General features: G+C 48.0%; 1 pseudogene; it reads right to left on the bottom strand.

Annotated features, from left to right (window-relative positions):
* Nucleotides 1-452: 452 nt before the first annotated feature.
* LOC131398376 (immunoglobulin lambda variable 3-19-like) lies at nucleotides 453-962 on the bottom strand (annotated as a pseudogene).
* Nucleotides 963-8,193: the final 7,231 nt, after the last annotated feature.

The raw sequence follows: 8,193 nt of genomic DNA, 5'->3' as shown, positions 1-8,193 counted from the left end.
ACTACCGAGTCCACTACCTTAATTTGCCCCGTTCAGAGTCTCAGGCTGCCGTGGCAGTCAGAGGCTTCAGAGGACCATCTGACCTCAGCAATTCTGAGCACTAACTTAGAGAAAGTGGAACAATCGGTGGCTCAGTCACTCCCAAATGGAAATACAGACAAAAGGACAAATGGCCATATATGTCCCTCTGTCTGTACGTCACTTCAGGCCCTCTGAGCCCAATTCGCACCATTGCACAGGAAACACCAGTACATCCTGGTCCTACCAGCCCTAAATCCAGTCCTGATGCACCCACTGCAGAGCCTGCCTGGAGGACTGGGAGAAGAGTGCAGCTGGGGGACCTGAGATCTGGGGACCTAGGCCAGACCTGCTCATTGCTTTGTCTACAGTCCTCCTGGGGCTGGAGGAGAGTGTGACACAGATGAGAAGGGGGTTTGTGTCTCACTTCCCCATCAGCCTGTGTCACTGTGAGCATTAGCACTGCTGTCCAATGACTGGCAGTAATAGTCAGCCTCATCCTCTGTCTGGGCTCCGCTGATGGTCAGGGTGGCTGTGTTCCCTGAGTAGGAGCCTGAGAATCTGTCAGGAATCCCTGTGGGCTGGTAGTTATCACTATAGGCAACCAATACAGGGGCCTGACCTGGCTTCTGCTGGTACTAGCTGGCAGAATAACTTCCAAAGCTGCTTCCCTGGCAGGTGATCCTGGCTGTCTGTCCCAAGTCGACAGACACTTCAGGTGGCTGTGTCAGCTCAGAGGAGATGACAGAGCCTGCAAGAGAGGAGAGGAGAGGTGAGTGTGAGGATGAGGGTCTCATTCCCAGAGGGCACATAGACTGGAGCCTCCCCTCTGCAGAGCTGAAGGTCGGGCCCAGGCTGCTCCCTGGTTTCTTTGGGGGCTGAGCCCTAAGGGGCAGACCTGTGCAGAGAGTGAGGAGGGTGAGCAGGAGAGGGGTCCAGGCCATGGTGGAGGTGCCCCAGAGCTCTGCCTCTGAGCCCACAGCTGAAGATCTGCCTCGGGGCCTCTCTTATTCTCTGAAGAAATGCAAATCTACTTCCTTCCTTCTTCTGGCCTTGTTAGGTCTTCTGCTGAGCAGAAAAGTCTCAGCTTAAAGCTGGCTGTCAAAATGGGCCCTATTCCCAATGTCTGTACCTGAGGACTCAGAGCTCACTCTGGTGTTGAGTTAGAAAGTGTGCACCCTGCCCCCAGTGCATGCACACAAACCTCAGTCTGTGCCCTGGGCTTCCTTCTGTGCTTGGGGAAAATCCCTCAGTCATGCTTTCTAGTAATGGATTATCCCTGGGAGGGGGCTGGGCAGTGCTTGAGGAGGAGCTTGAAGGGACAGTCATCATGCTGTTGTATTGAGGTGTGATTTCATGATCAGATACAGATAAATTGCTCATGTACCTCTCAGGAAATTCCTTTTTTATCTTTTAGAAAAAGAAACATAGGAAAAATATTTGGGATTGAAGGCTAGACAAGAATTGTTTGATGACATCAGAAGCCTCAAACACAAAAGGAAGAAGATACATTGAACCTCATCAAGATTAACATATTTCGCTTTGTAAAACTTTCTAAACAGGATGAAAAAACAGTAACAGAGAAAAGATACTTGTAAACCATGTATCCAATGAATGACTAATGTATAGAGAATGTAAAAACTCTCAAAAATGAATGTAAAAATAACTCCATTCAGAAATTGGGCATGAACAAGAACAAACATTTCATGGAAGAGGATATAGAGATGGCAAAGAGCAAATGAAAAGATGTGCTCATTAGCCATGAGGGAAACACACATGCAACTACAAGGATATATCCCTACATACCTATCAGAATGGCTACAATAAAAATAGTGACAACTCTTAATACTGGCAAGGATGTGGAGAAACTGAATCACTCACGCCTCTCGTTGGGAATGGGAAAAGCTACAGCTACAACGGAATGAGTTTGGAAGCTTCTTTAAAAAAACAAACTTTTGGTTACCATACAATGCAGCAATTGTACTCTTGGACATTTATTTTGGAAAATGAAAACTTATTTTCATAGCGAATCTATACACAAATGTTCATACAACCTTATGAATAATAACCCTAAAATGAGAATAATGCAGGTATCCTTCAATGAGTGGATTGGTAAACAGACTTTGGTACATTGGGACTGTGGAATACTACTCAGAAATGAAAAGTAATCAACCGTTAATGCAACAGTGATGAAGATGAGTGTGCAGCAGATTATGCAGAGTGAAAAATGCCAATCTCAAAAGGCTAGATATTATAGGACTCTATTTTTTATTTCTCTTTTTATTTAACAACCTTTGCTTGTTTTTTTTGTTTTTTTGTTTTTTTGTGTGAGGAAGATCAGCCCTGAGCTAATATCCATACAGTTCCTCCTCTTTTTGCTGAGGAAGACTGACCCTGAGCTAACATCTATTACCAATCCTCCTCCTGTTTCTCCCCAAAGCCCCAGTAGATAGTCATATGTCATAGCTGCTGAACATCCTTCTAGTTGCTGTATGTGGGACGCCGCCTCAGCATGGCCGGACAAGCAGTGCATTGGTGCACGCCCAGGATTCAAACCCGGGCCACCACTAGTGGAGCGCACGCACTTAACCACTAAGCCACGGGGCCGGCCCCCTATTCTTTATTTCTATATACCCTTTCTGAAAAGACACAATTTTAGAAATGGAGAATCAATTAGTGGATTCCAGGGGTTAGGGGCAGTGAAGGGCACCTCGGAGGGAGGAGGTGGATGTTGATAGAAAAGGACAACACGAGGGATCCCTGTGGAGATGGAATTGACAATGGTGGTGGACATGTGAACCTACTCACGGGATAAAATCACATTGATCTAAATACACACACACAGATGAGGACAAGTCACCTGGGGAATCTGAATTTGAAAATGTGCAAAAATTTGGTGAAACTCTACCAAATAAAATACACAGATGAAAAATAAGAACCTGAAAAGGAGCTCAAAATCACAATCACTAAGGAAATGGTAGTTAAAAACACTATGAGATACTACTACAGACACATTAAAATGGCTTTAAAAACCCTGACAATCTAGTTTAATCAGGACGTGGACTAATTGGAGGTCTCATAAACGCCTGATGATAATGAAAATGGAAAATCAAGCATCCATATTGGAAAGAGTTTGGCAGTTTCTGAGAAAGTTCTCTAAATATCTACCATATGACCCAGAAATTCCATTCCCAGGTATTTACCTGAGCGCAATGAAAAGTTATATCTACACAAAACCTATAACAAATGTAATAAAGATTTTAACTGAAATTGCTAAAGAGTGGAAACTGGAAACAACCCAAATGTCACTTCACTGGGGAATGGTTAAACAAACTGTGAGTCGCCCAGGCAAAGGAATTCCACTCAGCAATGAAAATGGAATGAAGTCTTAACATACAACATGGACACATCTGAAATGCATTACGCTGAGTGAAAGAAGCCAGAACCAAAAGGCTACCACGTATGATTTCATTTTAAGACGTTCTTGCGAAGACCTAACTATAGGGACAGACAAGAGATCAGGAGTTGTGCAGTGGGGGTGGAGGCTATGATTACCAAGGGTTCTGGGGAATTTATGGCTAATGAATGAATTGTTATACATCGTCATTGTGGAAATGAGTACACCTCTGAATGCATTTATCAGAACTCACAGAACTGTTCACTAAATGTGGATTTTATTGTATGTAAATTAAAACTCAACAAAAAAAAGAAAAAGGAAAAAAAAAACTGTGGCTGGTGAAGCTTCCCAGGAGCCAACTCTCACTCAGAGACCAGTGTGCAGGAAGTCTAGATGGACCAGAGAACACACCCAAGGACAGGAAGGGTTGAAGGGAGTGGATGTGGGCGGACATGGACATTGATCTGTGAAGCAGACACAGCCAGGCCCACAGTAGAACTAAAGGGGCTCTGGTCCTGGGCCTGCTCTTCAGATCCTACCGACTGAGGTGGGGGCCCTGCCTCTATCCCACCACACACACAGGTCACTAGATAGAGGCTGCCACTAGGAAGGAGAGTGTCCCTGCTGTGCCAGCTCTCTTCAGCAGAAGCAAGTCCTGGAGCTGGAGCTCAGACACACTAGCCTCTGGGGAATGAGGACTCCATCCTGCAGGGGAGGGGCTAGGATACTGGTTGTCACAGAGGGCACCTAGAGCAGTGACAGATACGTCGTCATTATTTTTGGTTTCATAACCATTAAGGAATAAAGACAAACACACACACACACAATGGACAGGAAAAGGCAATGAGAAAAGATATTAATGGAACAGCACAGGATAAAACCATAATGGAAGAATTAAACAGAACATGACTAAGAGGAGAAATCCAGAGACAGAGACAGAGACGGAGAGAGAGAAGGAGAGAGAGTGAGAGATGCACGATGAGCCAAAGGGAAAGGAGCCATCCTCCAGCACATTCTCACTCCTAGCCACCTGACTGGCCTCCCCTGTCCACTCACAGTCACAGCAGCTCCAATGTGCCTCCATATGCAGGTCCTGTGACCTGTTTCAGCTTCTCCCTGGACTTATTTGTCAATAGCTTCTCAGGCTTTAGAGATTCCCCAACTGTGACAACGACACTACATGACATCCATTCTTGAGACTCTGCTAAGTCCACAGCAATAAGTACCTTTGAAATAAACTGTTACTCCAGGTCTCAGGATCACCTGGCATCTGTGAGGACTAGTACACGGGTGTGGACAACTCAGAAAGGGACATTCACCCTTCACACCATTCATTAGTCACTTTCACATGACAAGAGCTGACAGTGGCCTCTGATGAGACCCTGACCCTGTCATAACCTTTACCATAAAAAACGGCCTCTAATGGTCCCTTGGTCCCTCTCTGACAAGGCTTTGTGGTGTCAGCTCCCTCACTGCTTAGTCACCAACTAAGCACGACAGGGGATGATCTTTATCTGCCTCCCTTTTCCACTCACTGTCATCACTTTGTCCCACTGTCTGTCCATCAGAGGCTACTGCTGACCATCTTCCAAGTTGTTAGCACACAAGGCCCAGGTGGACATGGGTGTGGAGTGGTCCACACTGGGGTTTGGATTTATTTCCCTACAGTCCTCCTGACTCCCTTTCCTACAATGTAAGTGTTGGAGGAAACACCCCACTGGAGGGACCCACGGGAGACCTTGCTGAGGACAAAGTCAGTGCAAATCCTTGTAGAGATCGAGACTTTACGGGAGTGGGAGAGCATGGGAGATGGCCCTGTGACCCCGGTGACTCAGCCAACCACAGGCTGACACACGTCACTGCAGGACTGAGCCCTGATGTCCATCTCTCCTCCTGCCCTCCTGCACACTGTCCACTCCCTCCCTGGGAGACAAGCCACCTCCTCCCCTCCTGCCCACTTGGGAGTCATCCATTCCATAGGCAGCTCTTGGGCTTTCCATCTCAGAGAACAGACACCGAGGTAGACCAGCCTGATCTTCTGGAGTTCAGCCCCAAAATGCCACTTGACCTTGCACAGGGACTAGAATTGCTTGGTCAATATGGTTGCTCCATGTTTACACCATGCATGTGATTCCAGAAAATCTATGTAGGACATCCACGAGACCAGTAAACCTGTCCCCTCCAAGAGTATTTCAGGTGGATCACTCACAGGGCTGAGACGCGGGGAGGCATCGCATTTTACACCTCAGTGTCCTCTGTCCACCATGCCCTGCTGCTATACCAGTGGATATTCTCCCGGCCCTAGAAAATTCTTTGGGTAGGATGTGGCAGCCATTCTTGGCACCATAAGCTGAGAATCTAAGTCAGCTGGAGAAGAACAAGCCATGCTCCATGTTGGTCCTGCCACACACCTCCTAACATGCACCCTACTTACCTACTGTACCTCAGCTCAGCACCCACCATAGGGTTCAGGTCTCACCGTCCTGCCTCCCCAGAGGGCCAAATGCTTCCTGCTGAACCCTCAACCCTGACAGGAGTCCTGATATAACCCATGGTACACCTGGAGACAGGACATTAGTTGCAGATGACTCCAGGGTCTCTCCTGGAACCCTGAGATCTGTGTCCCTGTCTCAAGCAGAGCCCCATGGTACGAACACAGGGCCCGATGGCACTTCGGGACACACTCATCTCAGGTCAGCCACTCTGTCAGGGTCGTTTTCCTTCTTGGGCTGCTCTGGTCTCTCCCATCATTATCCCTACAGGCCTGTGGTGGAGGAAACAGAATGTTGTGTTGTCAAAATGACCTAATTTTTGACCTGTGTCTGCTTCACCCTAGTGAGGTCTCAAGGAGGAGGTGCAGGATAATGAGGTTTGCTAGGAGAAGGTCAAAGGTCTCAGGGTCCTGCAGAGGGACAAGTAACAGCTCACCCTGAGTCCCCGTGGGGAAGAGGGAGGGGAGGTTCTCACCTCACATCCCTTTGTCTGTGTCACTGTAGCTTACCAGTCTTGTCCATCAATTGTATGGATCTCACCACAGTGATACTCAGCCTTATCCTCAGACTAGATGTTGGAGATGGTTAAGTACCGATCGGCCCCAGAGCTGGAGCCTGAGAAGCAGTCAGGGATGCCATACCCCTTGTGTGGTTTCCATCATTGTTCACCTTCATCACATACCCAGGAACCTTCCCTGGTCTCTGTTGATACAGTGAATGGTGTAGGTGCTGTGCTCACTGCTCAGGGTGCAGATGAACTTGACCGAGGCTCACAAGGAGGCAGATTAAAATGCAAGCTGGGTCAGCACAGGCACAGCACAGACCTGGAAACAGAAAATACAAGAATGGTGCTCAATGTCCCGAGACTGGACAGAGGTCAGGGGACTGTGCTTGGAGGGAAATGTCAGGGAGTGAGACCAATGAGTGTCCTGGAACACTGTGACCTGTGGAGAAAATGAGCGGCAGGAGGTAGAAGGGAACCCAGCACATGCTGGGAGGCTTCCAGGAGCTCTGCCCTGAGGCTGCCCAGCTGGACTGACCTCTCCAAACTCCAGTTTTATCCTCTCTTCTTGCAGCTCAAGAAGGGAGGAGCCTTGAATGCACATCTATTCTCCATTCCCTCTGTCTGAGCTCTTGTCTGAGCCCTGAGCCTAAGGACCTCCTGCTGGTAATTTCCTGACGTCAGAAGAAGGGCCAGGTGTCGGTTTCAGAGTTGGGGGTTGATTCCACCCAGTAGAAGTGTCAGCAAAGGAAGCATCAGTCATGCTCTTTGCACTTGAGCACAGCCCACGGGACTTGGACCTATTAGAGTCCCCAGCCAGGACCCACAGTGCCACCTAATGCCTACAGGATGAATGTCATCCTACAAGTACAGCTAGTTCAACAGAATGACTCCTGAGCACTCAATAGATGCCAGACCCTTGGTGAGTGTTGACATGCACCCCCCACAACCAGACATCACAATAACCCCCACAGCAGCCCTCTGCTTATGGTCAACTTCTCCTCCAGTCTGATGAGGAGCCATCATTGTGAGGTCAATTGATTTCCCCAAAGTCCCCCAGACAGTGAGGAGTGAGTCAAGATTCCAACACAGGAGACTGACTTCAGAACCTGACCTGTGAGACCCTCCCTGCCTGCCCCTCGCCACACCCCATGTCCTCCTACTGCCTAATCCCAGCCCTCCTGGGCCTATGTCACCACCCTCTCTTCTGTATTCAGGTGCTCCTCCCCCCTGAGTTTGTTCTGAAGAGCTCATATCTTCATGGTGCTGGAATCTGTATGTCCTGGTGAAATACAATTCTCTCTGCAGACAGAGGTGGGGACGCTCCCTCTGCTCCCTCCATGACAGACAGCACAGGAGCATGTGTCAGCAGGAAGTTGGGGAAATCAGAAGTCTGGTTGCTTCCTCCTGTCAGGCTCATCTCCTGACAGGTTAGGATCAGGATTCCTTTTCCAACATGGCTAAGGCCATTGAGTTTGGACAACTGTCAGAGTAGGAACAGAAACCCAAAATTTTTATAATCCTGATGGCAAGATGCCGATTTCACCAAATATCCTGAAGAAATGTGTTTGTTTTCAAACTTAGTACTGCTGAGGAAGTGATGACGCTAATTCACTGACAAAATGCTGGAGATGGAGATGTTGATCACACATACACACAAGATCATAGATATAACGCACTTTTCACAGGCTATGAGAGGGTACAACCTGCCAGCCTACTGTCCTGATCACTAGTCCTTGGCACCCAGGGATGTGGTCCTGGTTCTCTCACAGTGACGTCATGGA

Source organism: Diceros bicornis, chromosome 35 (genome assembly GCF_020826845.1).
Source record: "Diceros bicornis minor isolate mBicDic1 chromosome 35, mDicBic1.mat.cur, whole genome shotgun sequence".
In the NCBI taxonomy this organism is placed as follows: domain Eukaryota; kingdom Metazoa; phylum Chordata; class Mammalia; order Perissodactyla; family Rhinocerotidae; genus Diceros; species Diceros bicornis.
The sequence above is the reverse complement of the archived record's forward strand: the minus strand, read 5'-3'. Positions and strand labels throughout refer to the sequence as shown.